The sequence below is a fragment of the Coregonus clupeaformis genome, chromosome 8, assembly GCF_020615455.1.
Source record: "Coregonus clupeaformis isolate EN_2021a chromosome 8, ASM2061545v1, whole genome shotgun sequence".
Taxonomy (NCBI): Eukaryota; Metazoa; Chordata; class Actinopteri; order Salmoniformes; family Salmonidae; genus Coregonus; species Coregonus clupeaformis.
In genome coordinates, this window is record NC_059199.1 from 7,744,541 (window position 1) to 7,764,591 (window position 20,051).

Below are 20,051 nucleotides of genomic sequence, written 5' to 3' on the forward strand. Positions count from 1 at the left end.
AGTGAGTAGAGACAGATAGGGTTAAATTGTGAAATAGGTTAGTGGGTTTAATGAGTGTAGGGTTAGATGGTAGGATAATTTAGTGAATCAAAGTATAATGGATTTATACCCCAGTCTAGTTGGTGGTGGTAATGCAACATATATTGGATGCCAACTGCCATTAAACCTCACAGAAGAAGAAAAATAAGTTGCGCACGACAAACAACTCTCACAAACAACCAGTATGCATAATTGAAATGTGAGTACAAGCCTTTTATCTTATCAAAGAGGATAAGAAGAGGACTCACTCACCATAGTTTGTTTTGTATAGTAGATATCGGCCGCTAATGGCTGTGAAATGCTAACAGCTCAGTCAAACAGCCATTTTGAGTCTATTGATCTGTTCTCTTTGGTTGTTGTATTGTTAATGGACACAATAATAATTGTTGCACTTTTTGTGCCTTTGTTATGCTAACTGGGCCTGCTTTATGGCTATGCTTGCTAATTTTGTTAGCTTTATATTGATTGTTTACTTGCCATGCTATGCTATGTAGCCATTGATAAATCAGCCTGCTATAGCTTCGGACTTCCAACGCTGCATGCTGTTGAACCCCTTTTCTGGCCATAGCTTTACCCATTTACAGTGGGGGGAAAAGTATTTAGTCAGCCACCAATTGTGCAAGTTCTCCCACTTAAAAAGATGAGAGAGGCCTGTAATTTTCATCATAGGTACACGTCAACTATGACAGACAAATTGAGAAAAAAAATCCAGAAAATCACATTGTAGGATTTTTAATGAATTTATTTGCAAATTCTGGTGGAAAATAAATATTTGGTCACCTACAAACAAGCAAGATTTCTGGCTCTCACAGACCTGTAACTTCTTCTTTAAGAGGCTCCTCTGTCCTCCACTCGTTACCTGTATTAATGGCACCTGTTTGAACTTGTTATCAGTATAAAAGACACCTGTCCACAACCTCAAACAGTTACACTCCAAACTCCACTATGGCCAAGACCAAAGAGCTGTCAAAGGACACCAGAAACAAAATTGTAGACCTGCACCAGGCTGGGAAGACTGAATCTGCAATAGGTAAGCAGCTTGGTTTGAAGAAATCAACTGTGGGAGCAATTATTAGGAAATGGAAGACATACAAGATCACTGATAATCTCCCTCGATCTGGGGCTCCACGCAAGATCTCACCCCGTGGGGTCAAAATGATCACAAGAACGGTGAGCAAAAATCCCAGAACCACACGGGGTGACCTACTGAATGACCTGCAGAGAGCTGGGACAAAAGTAACAAAGCCTACCATCAGTAAAACACTACGCCGCCAGGGACTCAAATCCTGCAGTGCCAGACGTGTCCCCCTGCTTAAGCCAGTACATGTCCAGGCCCGTCTGAAGTTTGCTAGAGTGCATTTGGATGATCCAGAAGAGGATTGGGAGAATTTCATATGGTCAGATGAAACCAAAATATAACTTTTTGGTAAAAACTCAACTCGTCGTGTTTGGAGGACAAAGAATGCTGAGTTGCATCCAAAGAACACCGTACCTACTGTGAAGCATGGGGGTGGAAACATCATGCTTTGGGGCTGTTTTTCTGCAAAGGGACCAGGACGACTGATCCGTGTAAAGGAAAGAATGAATGGGGCCATGTATCGTGAGATTTTGAGTGAAAACCTCCTTCCATCAGCAAGGGCATTGAAGATGAAACGTGGCTGCGTCTTTCATCATGACAATGATCCCAAACACACTGCCCGGGCAACGAAGGAGTGGCTTCGTAAGAAGCATTTCAAGGTCCTGGAGTGGCCTAGCCAGTCTCCAGATCTCAACCCCATAGAAAATCTTTGGAGGGAGTTGAAAGTCCGTGTTGCCCAGCGACAGCCCCAAAACATCACCGCTCTAGAGGAGATCTGCATGGAGGAATGGGCCAAAATACCAGCAACAGTGTGTGAAAACCTTGTGAAGACTTACAGAAAACATTTGACCTGTGTCATTGCCAACAAAGGGTATATAACAAAGTATTGAGAAACTTTTGTTATTGACCAAATACTTATTTTCCACCATAATTTGCAAATAAATTCATTAGAAATCCTATAATGTGATTTTCTGGAGAAAAACATTCTCATTTTGTCTGTCATAGTAGACGTGTACCTATGATGAAAATTACAGGCCTCTCTCATCTTTTTAAGTGGGAGAACTTGCACAATTGGTGGCTGACTGAATACTTTTTTCCCCCACTGTATATGCTTATTGGATTGATATGGTCATTGATTATTTCCACTAACTGTCTATTAACTATGTATGTTCATTGCTGTTATTGTGTCTCCTTTTAGCTAAACCATACTCTATACAAAGCCAACCAAGTTGTCAACAACTGTCAATCATTCCCTGCCATGTATCATCTCCATTACCTGAATCTATAAAGACTCTTAAACTGAACTGCATCTCTGCCTCCGCCTGCTCTTTAACTGGAGTCCTACAGTAGGTGGCCATCACCATAACCCTCACCTAATGCACATGTGGGTACACAAACCCGCAAGCAACTGCGGCCCCTCATGATGAGTTCAGATTTTTTGTTGCATTGCTCAGAATTGTTGACCCAACTCAATAGGTGGCCTGTCATGAAGCTGTGTGTCTTATGTTCTGGTTGAGATGTTCCCCTCATTAAACAGTAACTGGCGTAACTGTGCATATTGCTAGAACTTGTTTCTTGAATTCTAAACATCAGACCTTTGTAATCTCTGTTTCTGACCATATTATACATTGCCAAAAGTATGTGGACAACTGCTTGACGAACATCTCATTCCAAAATCATCCACCAAACCCAGATTAATCCGTTGGACTGCCAGATGGTAAAGTGTGATTCATCACTACAGAGAACACATTTCCACTGCTCCAGAGTCCAATGGCGGTGAGATTTACACCACTACAGCCGGCGCTTGGCATTGCACATGGTGATCTTAGGCTTGTGTGCTGCTGCTCGGCCATGGAAACCCATCTCATGAAGCTCCCGACGAACAGTTATTCTGCTGACGTTGCTTCCAGAGGCATTTTGGAACTCTCACTGTAGTGAGTGTTGCAACGTAGCAGAGACTATTTGTACGCGCTGCGCGCTTCAGCACTCTGCAGTCCCGTTCTGTGAGCTTGTGTGGCCTACCACTTTGCGGCTGAGCCACTTCACAATAACAGCACTTACAGTTGATCGGTGCAGCTCTAGCAGGGCAGAAATTTAACAAACTGACTTGTTGGAAAGGTTGCGTCCTTTGACGGTTCCACTTTGAAAGTCACTGAGCTCTTCAGTAAGGCCACTCTACTGCCAGTGTTTGTCTATGAAGATTGCATGGTGTAGTGTCTAAACAGTTTATGACTTTGCTGATGTTTGCAAATGGTGTGTTAGAGGAAGTCTGTTATGTGGAGTCCTGGGATTGGTTTATGGGAAAACCACCAATATCATGTTACAGATTATAAATACCCTGGTTGGGACAAAGGACGGGGAGAAACAACATATTAGAGATTGGGTCAGTTGTTCTCCAGATGTCTGCAGGAGTCTGTAAATTGACACTGAAATCTTTGGTTTAATAAACTATAATAATCAAGGACAGTGTCAGCGGATTTCTTGTCATCACAGCATAATTAGCATCGTTATTTAGATACCACAATGGCAACGGGTGTGGCTGAAATAGCCGAATCCACTAATTTGAAGAGGTGTTCACATACGTTTGTATATACAGTGCATTCTGAAAGTATTCAGACCCCTTCACTTTTTTACAGCCTTATTCTAAAATGGATAAAATAAAAAATGTCTTCATCAATCTACACACAATACTCCATAATGACCATGCAAAATCAGGTTTTTAGAAATTTTGCAAATTTATTAAAAATTAAAAACAGATAAGTATTCAGACCCTTTGCTATGAGACTCAAAATTGAGCTCAGGTGCATCCTGTTTCCATTGATCATCCTTGAGTTGTTTCTACAACTTGATTGGAGTCCACCTTTGGTAAATTCAATTGATTGGACATGATTTGGAAAGGCACAAACCTGTCTATATAAGGTTGATAGTGTATGTCAGAGCAAAAACCAAGCCATGAAGTCAAAGGAATTATCCATACAGCTCCGAGACAGGATTGTGTCGAGGCACAGATCTGGGGAAGGGTACCAAAAAATGTCTGCAGCATTGATGGTCCCCAAGAAAACAGTGTCCTCCATCTTTCTTAAATGGAAGAAGTTTTGAACCACCAAGACTCTTCCTAGAGCTGGCCACCCGGCCAAACTGATCAATCGGGGGAGAAGGGTTTTGGTCAGGGAGGTGACCAAGAACCCGATGGTCACTCTGACAGAGCTCTAGAGTTCCTCTGTGGAGATGGGAGAACCTTCCAGAAGGACAACCATCTCTGCAGCACTCCACCAATCAGGCCTTTATGGTAGAGTGACCAGACGGAAGCCACTCCTCAGTAAAAGGCACATGACAGCATGCTTGGAGTTTGTCAAAAGGCACCTAAAGGACTCTCAGACCATGAGAAACAAGATTCTCTGATCTGATGAAACCAAAATTGAACTCTTTGGCTTGAATGCCAAGTGTCACGTCTGAACCAAACCTAGCACCATCCCTACGGTGAAGCATGGTGGTGGCAGGATCATGCTGTGGGGATGTTTTTCAGCGGCAATTTTGTGAAGCTTGCATTGAATTGCCACTTCCTGTTGCACACAAGCTTCCATTCACCCTGTCACAAAGGGATTTATGGCTGATTTAAGATTAAATCGTCAACCCTGTTACCTTATATGGCACTTAATAGGCACTTACTATAGTGATTTTCTTGAAATGGGAAAACATGTTTTTTTATGAAGTTGAACCTGTGCTATGACAGAATATTAAAATTAGGTGAAATCCACCCCTCACTGGAAGCATTTTCAGGTGTCCTCTATTAATTGATAATAAGTGCTGTCTTTCTGCTGAATACCCTTGAGAATAAATGGGATGACCTAAGATTACGGTTATCCTACCAACGGGACATTAAAAACTGTAATATCTTATGTTTCACCGAGTCGTGGCTGAACGACGACATGGACAACATACAGCTAGCGGGCTATACGCTACATCGGCAGGATAGAACGGCTGACTCCGGTAAGACAAGGGGTGGCGGTCTGTGTATATTTGTAAACAACAGCTGGTGCACAAATCAAATACTAAGGAAGTCTCGAGGTTTTGCTCGCATGAGGTAGAGTATCTTATGATAAGCTGTAGACCAAGAGAGTTTTCATCGATATTTTTCATAGCTGTCTATTTACCACCACAAACCAATGCTGGCATTAAGATTGCACTGAATGAGCTGTATAAGGCCATAAGTCAACAGGAAAACGCTCATCCAGAGGCAGCGCTCCTAGTGGCCGGGGACTTTAATGCAGGGAAACTTAAATCCTTTTTACCTAATTTCTACCAGCATGTTAAATGTGCAACCAGAGGAAAAAAAACTCTAGACCACCTTTACTCCACACACAGAGACGCATACAAAGCTCTCCCTCGCCCTCCATTTGGCAAATCTGACCATAACTCTATCCTCCTGATTCCTGCTTATAAGCAAAAACTAAAGCAGGAAGCACCAGTGACTCGGTTAATAAAAAAGTGGTCAGATGACGCAGATGCTAAGCTAAAGGACTGTTTTGCTAGCACAGACTGGAACATGTTCCGGGATTCTTCAGATAGCATTGAGGAGTACACCACATCAGTCACTGGCTTCATCAATATGTGCATCGATGATGTCGTCCCCACAGTGACCGTACGTACATACCCCAACCAGAAGCCATGGATTACAGGAAACATCCGCACTGAGCTAAAGGGTAGAGCTGCCGCTTTCAAGGAGCGGGACTCTAACCCGGACGCTTATAAGAAATCCCGCTATGCCCTCCGACGAACCATCAAACAGGCAAAGAGTCAATACAGGACTAAGATTGAATCGTACTACATCAGCTCTGACGCTCGTCGGATGTGGCAGGGCTTGAAAACTATTACAGACTACAAAGGGAAGCACAGCCGCGAGCTGCCCAGTGACACAAGACTTCCAGACGAGCTAAACCACTTCTATGCTCGCTTCGAGGCAAGCAACACTGAAGCATGCATGAGAGCACCAGCTGTTCCGGATGACTATGTGATCACGCTCTCCGTAGCCGATGTGAGTCAGACTTTTAAGCAGGTCAACATTCACAAGGCCGGACAGACGGATTACCAGGACGTGTACTCCGAGCATGTGCTGACCAACTGGCAAGTGTCTTCACTGACATTTTCAACATGACCCTGACTGAGTCTGTAATACCAACATGTTTCAAGCAGACCACCATAGTCCCCGTGCCCAAGGACACTAAAATAACCTGCCTAAATGACTACCGACCCGTAGCACTGACGTCCGTAGCCATGAAGTGCTTTGAAAGGCTGGTCATGGCTCACATCAACACCATTATCCCAGAAACCCTAGACCCACTCCAATTTGCATACCGCCCCAACAGATCCACAGATGATGCAATCTCTATTGCACTCCACACTGCCCTTTCCCACCTGGACAAGAGGAACACCTACGTGAGAATGCTATTCATTGACTACAGCTCAGCATTCAACACCATAGTGCCCTCAAAGCTCATCACTAAGCTAAGGATCCTGGGACTAAACACCTCCCTCTGCAACTGGATCCTGGACTTCCTGACGGGCCGCCCCCAGGTGGTAAGGGTAGGTAACAACACATCTGCCACACTGATCCTCAACAGAGGGGCCCCTCAGGGGTGCGTGCTCAGTCCCCTCCTGTACTCCCTGTTCACCCATGACTGCATGGCCAGGCACGATTCCAACACCATCATTAAGTTTGCCGACGACACAACAGTGGTAGGCCTGATCACCGACAACGATGAGACAGCCTATAGGGAGGAGGTCAGAGACCTGGCCGTGTGGTGCCAGGATAACAACCTCTCCCTCAACGTGACCAAGACAAAGATGATTGTGGACTACAGGGGAAAAAAAGAGGACTGAGCATGCCCCCATTCTCATCGACGGGGCTGTAGTGGAACAGGTTGAGAGCTTCAAGTTCCTTGGTGTCCACATCACCAACGAACTATCATGGTCCAAACACACCAAGACAGTTGTGAAGAGGGCACGACAAAGCCTATTCCCCCTCAGGAGACTGAAAAGATTTGGCATGGGTCCTCAGATCCTCAAAATATTATACAGCTGCACCTTTGAGAGCATCCTGACTGGTTGCATCACCGCCTGGTATGGCAACTGCTTGACCTCCGACCGCAAGGCACTACAGAGGGTAGTGCGTACGGCCCAGTACATCACTGGGGCCAAGCTTCCTGCCATCCAGGACCTCTATACCAGGCGGTGTCAGAGGAAGGCCCTCAAAATTGTCAAAGACTCCAGCCACCCTAGTCATAGACTGTTTTCTCTGCTACCGCACGGCAAGCGGTACCGGAGTGCCAAGTCTAGGTCCAAAAGACTTCTCAACAGCTTCTACCCCCAAGCCATAAGACTCCTGAACAGCTAATCATGGCTACCCAGACTATTTGCACTGCCCCCCACCCCAACCCCCCACCCCATCTTTTTAAGCTGCTGCTACTCTGTTAATTATTTATGCATAGTCACTTTAACTCTACCCACATGTACATATTACTTCAACTACCTCAACTAGCCGGTGCCTACTGTTATTTTATTTTACTTCTGCTCTTTTTTTTCTCAACACTTTTTTGTTGTTGTTTTATTTAACTTTTTTTTATTAAAAATAAATGCACTGTTGGTTAAGGGCTGTAAGTAAGCATTTCACTGTAATTTCTGCACCTGTTGTATTCGGCGCATGTGGCCAATACAATTTGATATGATTTGATAGCATGGCTCAGCTAGAGCTCCTCTACACATCTGATATTTCAACAGTGCCTTACTCAAGAAAGCAAAAAAGAGACCATGTTTGTATGCGGCTTTATTAACTCAATTATTATTATTTTTTATATTGTTTGCAAACTGATATGTGACGCGTATTAATGCCAAAATAACGATTAGTTACCGGAGTGTAACTCCAGTTCTATGAGTGGAGCGGAGCCCCATAGGGGAGCTCTGCTCCTAGTGGTTTACCCTCTGCCCTAAGGCAGAACAGCCTGAAGCAAATTTATGCACACACCTGCAGCCAATGGGAGCACAGGTGTCCCTATAAGAGGGGACACATCCCCTCAATCAGCCTCCCGAGACATTATCTTCAGCGAGACTATAGAGGGTCAGCAGGGCCTTAAGTCCTATGGGGCTCCGCTCCACTCATAGAACTGGAGTTACACTCCGGTAACTAATCGTTCTATATCGTGGAGCTCCGCCCCATAGGGGAGCTCTGCTCCTAGTGGTTTAAGGCGGAGCGTAGCGCTCCAAAATGTACTCCCTGCCGAGCCTAACACTTCCCATTAAAAAATGAAAAGGTCAAGCCTAGCAATGGCCGCAACCAATTCCTGCAGTACTGCAACTAAAAACCCCTCCGGGCGTCACAATATACCGCGTCATCGGTTAAAGACCCGCCCCACCTAGTTCAATGGCAATGCCAATGACTAGTGGGCAGATCACCAGAATAGAAGCTACACTAATCTGTACTAGCAGATAGCTGTGCCTCAATATCCTGTGAAAACACTACCGCCCACTAATGGAATGACACCAAGTGTCACTCTACATTATGTGCACAGTAGACCACCTCACTCACTCAATGGAATCCCAGAGATTAGTAGGCAGGAACAAAATATAAGTCATACTAAACTGAATAATCAGATAGATGACCTCACATTCTGTCAATTCAATACATGTCTCTACTATACTGACCCTGTCAGTCAAGAGACATGCCACCAGATATGCTTTCCATCCAAAGCGGACCTGATAGAGACCTGTGTCCATCGTCCTGCTTTTCTCTCCTCTAGCTCAAGATTCCCCTTCAGCTATGCCGAGTACAATCGAGCCAGAGAGATAGAAAGCCTGTCTATCAAAAAACATGTTTTCTTAACCAAAGAGGACCTGATGGGAACCTGCCCATTGTCCTGCTTTATCCTCTCTTCCTGGCTCAAAATCTCCTTTCAGCTTTGCTGAGTACAGACCGAGCCAAAGAGTTAGAAAACATATCTGTCCAGAATATGTCTTCCTAACCAAAGCGGACCTGATGAACACCCATGTCCATAGTCCTGCTTTTTCTCCTCTCTTTCTTGCTCAAAATCCTCTTTCAGCCACGCTGAGTACAGATCGAGCCAAAGAGTTAGAAGTCATATCTAATGGATAGAAACAGAATATGTCTTCCTAACCAAAGCGGACCTGATAGACACCCATGTCCACAGTCCTGCTTTTTCCCTCTCCTTCTTGCTCAAGATCTTCCTTCAGCCACGCTGAGTACAGATCGAGCCAAAGAGTTAGAAGACATATCTAATAGATAGAAACTGATAAATGGAGACGGTGTCGACCATGACGCTGCTCTACAAATATCCTCTACCCCTGTTCCTCTGAAGAGGGCAGTAGAAGCTGCTACTCCACGAGTGGAGTGAGCTCTGATACCCTGAGGCAGTTGTCGCCCCGCTGCCTCGTAAGCTGTCTCAATACCTTCACAAAGCCAATGAGACAATCGCTGTTTTGAAAGTGGTCTACCTAATGCAGCCGCACCGTGACACACAAACAGCTGAGGCGATGACCTAATCGCTGCTGTGCGCTCAACGTAACACGCCAAAGCGCGCACTGGGCACAGACAATGAAGCTTTTCCTCACTCCTCTCCCCATGAGGAGGGGGAGAAAAAGCCCACAACTCCACGGTCTGTGATATATACGCACTGCTAATAACCTTCGGCACAAACGCCGGGTTAGGACGTAACACCGCTCTGCTCAGATCGCCATTAATGGCAAGGCAGTCGGGTCTCGTCGACAGGGCACACAAATCACTGACATGCTTAGCGGTAGTCAAGGCGAGCAACAGTGCCGTCTTGATAGACAGCATCTTGAGGGGTATTTGATTCAATGGCTCGAACGGCGACTTACATAGCGCTTCGAGAACCAAGGCCAAATCCCATTGGGGCAGCGTGGCTCTAGGCATTGGCCTAAGCCGCCGCGTTCCCAATAAGAAACGTTTCACTAAAGGGTGGCTGAACACGTTCGTTCCGCCAAACCCCTGATGACCAGCTGAAATTGCCGCTGCAAACACCCTGATGGTGGAGGGCGATTTCTGCTTATCAAACATAAACTGCAGAAAAGAGAGCACACTCTCAACCTGACAGTTCATGGGGTCCACACCCTGTGTGTCACACCATCGTGAAAAAACGTTCCATCTGCTGGTATACATCCTAGAAGTGGAACCGGCTCGTGCACCTTGTATAGTTCTGATCACTGCATCAGATAACCCACGGCGCCTCAACCTGTCCCATTCAGGAACCAAGCCTTCAGTGGTTGGCCGATTATGGGCCACTGCCCTATCGAGCCTCCCGCCTGGGTCAACGCGTCCCGTCGATGTGGAATTGGCCAAGGTGGCGCAATCAAAATCTGACTCATCTCCGCAAACCACGGAGCCCCCGGGCGATCGGGCGCTATCAGTATCACTGACAGCCCCTCTGACCTCACCCTGGCTAGCAGTGGGAGAATGCAAGACAGCGGAGGGAATGCATACAGGAGAACTTTCGGCCATGGGTAGTGCGCGAATGCGTCTCTTCCCAGTGGTGGCTCGTCCTGTTCCCTCAGAGAAAACCATAGGGGACATTGCGCGTTCACGCGTGACGCGAACAGATCCACCTCAGCTCTCCCGAACTGTTCCCAAATTTGGAGAACAATGTCTGGATGCAGACACCACCCGTCGTCTCGAGGACCCCCTCTTGACATGAGGTCTGCTCCTACGTTCAAGTAGCCCGGAATGTGTGCTGCTCTCAACGAGCGAAGGTGCTTGTGAGCCCACAGCCACAATTCCTCTGCCGCCCTGTGGAGGGCAGGTGACCTGACCCCCCCCCTGGCGATTTATGTGAGCTACTGTGGTCCGGTTGTCTGACCAGACCAGCACGTCGCGACCCCGAAGGGTAGGCGCGAAGTGGGTCAGAACCAGTCGAACCGTTTCCAACTCCAAGAGGTTTATGTGACGACCTGATTGAGGCCATGCACCTCCTATCGCTTGAGTCTGACATGTCCCTCCCCATCCAGTCAGAGAAGCATCTGTAAATACTGGAATGTAGGATGACACCTTGCCCATCGGGACTCCGTGCGTGAGAACGCTCGGATTCCTCCAATAGTCCAGGTCTGCTCTTAGCAAGAGAGGAACCACCACCAACCGATGACGTTGACGCCTGGGTCTAGTCTTAGTTGGGCGAACCATCGCTGTATTCTGCGCATGTGCAGAAGTCCCATCGGGACCACAGAGTGGGCTGACGACATGAGACCCAAAAGTGACATGATCGACAGCGCCGTCACTGTGTGATTCGGACGACACTTCCTCAGGGCTAGCAACAATGCTACCCTTCGAGGGTCCGAAATTCGAGCCCTCATCATTACAGTGTCTAGCTGTAGCCCCCGGTAGACAATCTGATGACTGGGCCAGGGTGCGCTCTTTTTCCAATTCACAGCGAACCCCAGACGCGTGAGATGAATCACTGTCTGTGTTGTGTGAGTGAACGCCAGCTCTGCTGACGGGCGAGAACCAGCAGGTCGTCTAGGTAGGCTAATAGCCTTATCCCTTGACGACGCAGCGGCTCCAATGCCGCCTCCACGCATTTGGAAAACGTTCGAGGTGCCAGGGCGTACCCGAATGGCATCCTCGTGAACTCGTACGCCACCCCTTGAAAGGCGAACCGCAGAAACTTCCTGTGACGCGATTGTATCGGCACATGGAAGTACGCGTCCCTTTAGGTCTATGCTTGTACAAAAGTCTCCTTTCTGGACACATTCCAGTAGACGTTTTGTCGTCAGCATTCGGAAGGGTCGTTTGGTTATGCTCTCGTTGAGAGTGCGTAAATCCAAATCGGCCTCACTCCCCCGCTTTTTTGGGCACTAGGAAATAAGGTGAATATAGCCCTTTGTTCCTTTGCTCCCGGGGAACTACTGTGACCGCCTCCTTCGCCAAAAGTTCCGTAATCTCTGACATCAGAGCGGCCACTTTGTCCGGCGTTTTCATCACCGTCTCCACCACTCCCCTGAACGGGGGTGGGGTTCGATGGAATTGGAGGGCATAACCCTTCTGCAACGTCTGTTCTAGCCAGCGTGAGAGGGTACAGCTTCGTTGCCACTGCCAGCAATGCAGAGAAAGCGGGCGCGCACGAAGCTGTGGTGCATCCAGTAGGAAGGACCTGTATTCCTCTATGGCCCTCGCCGCCGCTATTCCCCAGCACTGGGTTGGTGGAATAGCCCAAGGCGGGCCCCCCTCGAAAGGGAGAGGAAACATCAGCTCGTTCTGAGAGAATCGGAGGCCTTGATACGTCAGTTACGTCTGTAGCTCTAGTATTCCGGCCCTCCGTGAACGCAGCACGATTTTGAGCTGCACTGACTGAGGTATTAACCTGAGACAGAGCGCTCTCCCCGGATAGCAATTGTGTCATCATGTCATTGTCTGACTGAGACTGCTGCTTGTCATGAGATCCGTCCACTGCAGTACTCAACAGAGTCTGGAAAGTGTGGTCTCTAACTGGTACCACAAGGTGGCGCCACAATACCTCTTTTTCACTGGTCTCATGAGGCTGCTCAACAGCACACTCTGGGTGTGGTGAGCTGCACTCAGAGTAATGGGCATTGTTACGTTCTGAATTAACCGGGGGCGTCCATACATTGGTTACACCTGTAACTCTAGTATTCCCGCCCTCCGTGAACGTCGCACGGGTCTGAACTGCGCTGGCTGAGGCGTTAGCCTGAAGCAAGGCGTCATTCCCAGCTAGCGGCTGCGTCTTCATGTCATATTTAGACTGAGACGGCTGCCTGCTATGTGAGACCTTTACTACAGAGCTCCTAGGAGTCTGTAGTAAAATATATTTATTAGGTGAGCTAAGGCTACGCCTTGCTACCTTTTTCTCTTTCCTCTCCTGAGTGTGTTCAACTACGCACCCTTGGTGGGTTGAGCTACACTCAGGATGGTGAGAGAAATTCATAGGACGTGAAGTACTCTGCAATGTGTCATGGAAGACAGGCCCTTTTGTGACAATGTCAGAGAGAGCCAGCTCTTTATTCACACAACAACAATAAACATTTCCCTCCATGCCCTGAACAGTAGGGTGGGGGGGAACAGTGGGCTCTGTCGCGTCTTGCGCAGAGCCGTCATCCGTCCTCTCCCCCTCGTCCCGTCATTGACGCCGTCTTTTCTGGCTGACCTTCTGGTGTTGCCAGGACGGTTTCGTGACGACCTCTCTCGCCGGCGGAATCGTCGCCACCACCGTCGTCGCTGGAGGGGCCGGGCCCGCTCGATGGCTGTCGGTGGTAGGCGCCTGTCGCCTGGCCCGTCGCCTCCCTGTAGTTCTACTGGGGGCGTTGGAGGTTGACGGGTTGGTTGAGGCCCTACTAAACTTGCCTGCCAATGGCAGGTGTTTAGCCAGGTGCTTTTTCTCCTCGTCCAGCTTACCAAAGCGTTCCGTCGCCTCTTTAACAGCGACCCCAAAGAGGCCCTCGCTAGAGACGGGAGCGTTTAGTAGCGAGGCTCTGTCCGTCTCCTTCATGGCTGTCATTGACAGCCAGAGGTGACGTTCCATGACCACCGAGGTGGCCATGGACCGGCCTGCGCATATCGCTGACGCCTGTGTCAAATGAAGAATAGCGCCAGAAATCCTGGACGCCTCTTCAATCTCTTCGCTGGTCAACTCCGACCTACCCGTTGTTAGACGGGATAGGGAGGCCGCGAGGAGGGCGATGTTGTTAGCCGCTGACACAGCCTGGGCTCCCAGCGTGAAAGACTTCTCAGCCAGCTGTGCTGTGAGTCTGTCCTTTTGTGCTGATAAAATGGCTTTCTTGGAGGCCGCCCAGGGACTCGAACCCGGCACTAGATACGCCGCCATGGCGCTCTCGAGCTTAGGGATTCCCTTAGCCGCCCACTCACGTCCAGCCACTCTCGTGAATGGGATGTACACCTTGGCCGGCGAACGCGCCGCCAGGGGTGTGTCCCACGAGCCCTCGACATATTTCCAGAGGGAAGGCATAGCAGGAGCCATCGGCTCAGCTGCCTTCCTTGGTTTAGAGTAGGGGCCGCCCTCCATCATGTCAACCTCCACAGGGGGGGGGAGCAGGGGGCAGCGCTATCTCGAGTCGATTGGCGGCTCTCTCAATGAGTTCGGGAAAGTCCGAACGCAGAGAGGCCGCTGCGAAGGACAGGGCTGCTGACGTAACAGAGCCCGTGTCGTCATCGCATAAGGAGCCTTCAAGGGGGTCTTGAAGGTTGGCGCTAGAGGGTCGGATTGTTCCATTGGAACATCCATCTCTGCGTCTCCCTCCTTATCGTCCCCTGAGCCAGCACTGTCCGACGACGCCTCTGAAGCAGAGGCGAGAAGAGACAATACATCCTCTAGGGGGATATCCTCCCTAAAAAACGCCCAACGCTGCTTCCTCTCCTTCATAGGAAGGAGGGCGCAGGAGGCGCAATTAGGGGGATTGCCGGTTCCTTCCTTGGCATGCTGCGGCCCCAAGCACACGAAACAAAGGTCGTGGGGGTCCGCAGATGTCATGGCGGTACATCGGCACTGAGCCCTGAAAAGGGCTTTTGGGGGTGGAAAATCTCCTGGTGTGCTCATTTAGAAGACGTCGATGGCTGGCTCAGGTGTAGCGGCGGTAAGGATTCACTCCATTGTGCTGAAAAGATAGGAAGTTTGTATGAAGGTCTGGTTATTAAATGGGTAAATAGTTTAATGCATTCTCCATTTCATGAATTTATTCACAGGTAAATAGTAATATGCTCTAAACCGCTCTGGTGACACACTTTGCTGCCCTGTTTCCAATCGTCCACATGGCTGGGAGAACGTATTCAAGTAAGTAAATACATTTCGAAAATGTAAAAAAAACAATGTATTATTAGCTAACTAGCTACAGTGCAGGCTAATTCAAATGAGCTGCTAACGTAGCTAGCTATCTAGCCAACTTTACATACTGTATAGATAGCTAGCTACGTGAATTACATTTGACCAGCTACCAAACTTCATATTAGGTAGCTATCTTGATGTATTATCACTGTAAATACTGTAATACTTATGGCTAACAGCCATGGAGGAGGGTGAAAGGATAGGAGACCCATCTGTCAAAGTGAGCGAGTAGGCTATTCTGGATAGGGCAGGTACTTTTGTGTAGTGTGAGGACAGAGATAATAGTAACATAATATTCAGTGCGGTCTAATTTGAGTATAATGAAGTCTGTTTCTTGTGAGGTTTTCTTTCCTCAGATACAGAGCTGTGAAAGCCTGTCTGCAGATGAAGAGGTCCCAATGAAGAGCAGTGGTTCTCAGTCCTGGTCCTGGGGACTCTAAGGGGTGCACCTTTTTGTTTTTGCCTTAGCACTACACAGCTGATTCAAATAATCAAGTCATCATCAAGCTTCAAGTGGTATTTATGTATTAATTTGTGATGCTATCCTTGATATGATCCTGCAATTGTCACATGCTACACATGCACGTGTGTGCACATGCATCTATCTATCCAATGTTATCATGATTTGTTATAAGGGATATTATACTTTAGTAATCCACAATGACCTGGTGATGTAAAAGTCTAATAATTACATTATCTTCCATATTCCTACAAATACCTTGTAACTGGAGATTCCTTCAAAACGATTGCCTACAGTTACCGTGTAAGGCACTGCAAGGTTGGGTGACCAGGGCCATTCAGGCGTGTGAAGGCTACCTGTGTCCTGCATAACTTCATGAGGATGGACACGAGGACCAGGAGGGGATCTGCAGCTCGCCGCCGTGTGCCAGAGGAGAGGTCTGCTGCTCTGCAGGATGTTTCAAGGATGGGGGCCAACAACGCAGCACGGGAGACAATCCATGTGTGGGAGATCTTCACCTCCTACTTCTTCGAAGAGGGTGCTGTTCCCTGGCAACACCATAGACTACACTATGCACAACCAAATGCTATTTTAAGAGACATCCACATTGCAATAAGAGTATTCTTCCATTTACTTAGCTATGTCAACTGCAGTTATTCAATTCCCAGTTTCTCCTTTTGATTTCAACTTCTCAGGTGAGTGTGCTGTTCAGGTAAGGGTGATGTCTGTGCAAAAACAAAACAGGCTCTTTTAAGAGTCACCCATATTGAAAATTGTTAGAACAATTAGACACCCTATAACCCACACCTACACACTCGTGTATCAATCTGATTGATGGATTGTGCTGTGCAGTAAGCAGGCTCAGGTGTATAACTGGTTCCTTCAACTTTCAAAGAATAGGCAAGAGGACCAACCGTGGAGAATAGTAAGACACTTCATTATTTATATTGATATAACTACGCTATAACAATAGTTTCTCCTCATGTGTTTGCATGTTTTTCAGTATAAAATACTCTGCAGCCACTTAGTGTGGACACCAGGTGAGACCACACACACAGATTCCTGTTGAACGTTGTCTCTTTAACTACCTTATTTTCTCAATAACAGTCTCTCTCCTTCACTTCATCCCTCTCCCCCCTTCTCCCTAAATCCTCTAGGTTATATCAGCTGTGTCGGTGAACCCCTCCTGCATCTGAACTGGCTGAGACATAGAAGGCACAGCATGATCAGAGGTGAGAGGTCACTTGGTCGGGTCAACAGGAATTATTATTGAATAGATGCTTTACATTGAAATACAGATAGAGATGTAGTAGTCCCAGAGTTAATGATCCAAGGTCAGTTTTGCATTTCACCTCCTGATGATTATGATAACTAGCATGACTAGTTAGCATGATTAAGCCTTGTGTTTTTTAAAATTATATCTCTCTCCATCTGTCTCTCGTCTGCAGGTATGTTTTGATGTGAGAGAGGATGCCAACCCCCAGTCCCGTCATCAACATCTCACCCGCTCTTAAGATAAACTTGGGGACAACTGGGAGCCCAAGGCTGGTTAGGAGACACCGCTAGAAACACTCATGTAATTGTGATGAACTGAGAGAATATTAGGGTAGCATTGTAATTCATTAATCATATGCTGCCTTCCCTGCTCCTCTGTTCTTCCCTCTTTCCCTTTCTGTCTTTTACACCTCTGTTCCCACCTTCTCTTTCTTCCGCTGTTTTTATAATGGACACCAGATGTGCATTGAAGTACAGATTGAACTTGTATTTAGAATATAATATTACAATTATAATATTTATTATGAATTTATTATGTATTTATAACACTTGGATAATGAACTTCTAATAAAGCGTTTCACATTCTCTACTGGTTGAAATTAAGTCTCTCATTTGATGAAATACTACACCTATCCTGTGTCCTCAGATCAATGCAGATGAAGGGAGTAAGATATTGAGATGAACCGGTTTAGAGTGTTTACATGATGCATAGGAAGTGTAGTGTACTGTTTTTTTAACATTCTGTTTATGTATATATGAATTACAAATCAGCCTTTAACTGCTTAAATCATGTTTCTAGTCTATTGCATAGTTACAATGTGTAACCATTGATGTCCCAGGACCAGGATTGGTAAACACTGTTGAAGTGTATAATTGTAATACATACATGCAGACACAGCATCATTCAAAGAATGGAGTTTGATACTCCTGGTATTGGACATGACTGAAAAATAATGTCTCACAGACATTCATTTATTGAGAACAAGTTCTCATTTACAATTGCGACCTGGCCAAGATAAAGCAAAGCAGTGCGATAAAAACAACAACAACACAGAGTTACATATGGAATAAACAAAACGTACAGTCAATAACACAATAGAAAATCTATATACAGTGTGTGCAAATGTAGTAAGTTATGGAGGTACGGCAATAAATAGGCCATAGTGCAAAATAACTACAATTTAGTATTCACACTGGAGTGATAGATGTGCAGAAGATGATGCGCAAATAGAGATACTGGGGTGCAAATTAGCAAAATAAATAACAATGTAAATAACAATATGGGGATGAGGTAGTTGGGTGGGCTAATTACAGATGGGCTGTGTACAGGTGCAGTGATCGGCAATTTATTTATTTATTTTTTATTTCACCTTTATTTAACCAGGTAAGCCAGTTGAGAACAAGTTCTCATTTACAACTGCGACCTGGCCAAGATAAAGCAAAGCAGTGCGATAAAAACAACAACACAGAGTTACATATGGGGTAAAACAAAACATAACGTCAAAAATACAACAGAAAATATATATACAGTGTGTGCAAATGTAGCAAGTTATGGAGGTAAGGCTATAAATAGGCTATAGTGCAAAATAATTACAATTAGTATTAACACTGGAATGATAGATGTGCAAGAGATGATGTGCAAATAGAGATACTGGGGTACAAATGAGCAAAATAAATAACAATATAGGGATGAGGTAGTTGGGCGGGCTAATTTCAGATGGGCTGTGTACAGGTGCAGTGATTGGTAAGGTGCTCTGACAACTGATGCTTAAAGTTAGTGAGGGAGATAAGTGTCTCCAGCTTCAGAGAATTTTGCAATTTGTTCCAGTCATTGGCAGCAGAGAACTGGAAGGAATGGCGGCCAAAGGAGGTGTTGGCTTTGGGGATGACCAGTGAGATATACCTGCTGGAGCGCATACTCCGGGTGGGTGTTGCTATGGTGACCAATGAGCTAAGATAAGGCGGGGATTTGCCTAGCAGTGATTTATAGATGGCCTGGAGCCAGTGGGTTTGGCGACGAATATGTAGTGAGGACCAGCCAACAAGAGCGTACAGGTCACAGTGGTGGGTAGTATATGGGGCTTTGGAGACAAAACGGATGGCACTGTGATAGACTACATCCAATTTGCTGAGTAGAGTGTTGGAGGCTATTTTGTAAATGACATCGCCGAAGTCAAGGATCGGTAGGATAGTCAGTTTTACGAGGGCATGTTTGGCAGCATGAGTGAAGGAGGCTTTGTTGCGAAATAGGAAACCGATTCTAGATTTAACTTTGGATTGGAGATTCTTAATGTGAGTCTGGAAGGAGAGTTTACAGTCTAATCAGACACCTAGGTATTTGTAGTTGTCCACATACTCTAGGTCAGACCCGTCGAGAGTAGTGATTCTAGTCGGGTGGGCGGGTGCAAGCAGCGTTCGGTTGAAGAGCATGCATTTAGTTTTACTAGTGTTTAAGAGCAGTTGGAGGCTACTGAAGGAGTGTGGTATGGCATTGAAGCTCGTTTGGAGGTTTGTTAACACAGTGTCCAATGAAGGGCCTCCGATTTGACATACCTGAACCGCACCTTTATTTGCCAAAGTAGAGTACATGATCAGTGAATATATTCAATGTACAGGCTACAATGTGGAAATCTCATGCTTGGTAATAACTACATGTATATAGGACTTGCATCCTTGGCACAAAGTTATATATTCTACTCAATCCATAGGCTTCATTAATGCCATTCAGACTGTTTTGAAGTCGATACAACAGGCTATGATAGCTGAGGTTCATAGCTAGGTTCTGAACTAATATTTATACCAAACGTTTTAGGGTCCATACACAGATAATCTACATAGCTAGCTACACATTCATAGGCATACTGGTCGTTTTATACTCCACTACACAATAGCAAGAAAATTGTTAGCTAGCTACGTTACTTCAGCTGCATTGCATGGGAAATATCAAGGCAAGCTTACAAAATTGTACATTCAATTTGCAGTAAATGCTTTATCTTGCAAGATTCTTTACATTCACTGTTTCACAAGAGGACAGCCTGGTTTGCTGGTTTTCTCAGTAGTCCCTAAAACATTAAACAACACGAATTACAATTTCATACTCATGTCACAACACCCATAAAGATTAGCTAGCTGGCTAATGTTATCTAGTCAGCTAGCTTGCTAAATAGCGAGTTTCGTAAATTAACTTTATGACAAAAAACATGCAGAATCGTTTGTCTCTAATGAACTAACATATTCCTCTCAACTGTAATGTTTTTGCATGACTCGTTATAACGTTATAATTACTAACATTTGCTTCCATCTTAGTATTTTTGTCAGCCATATC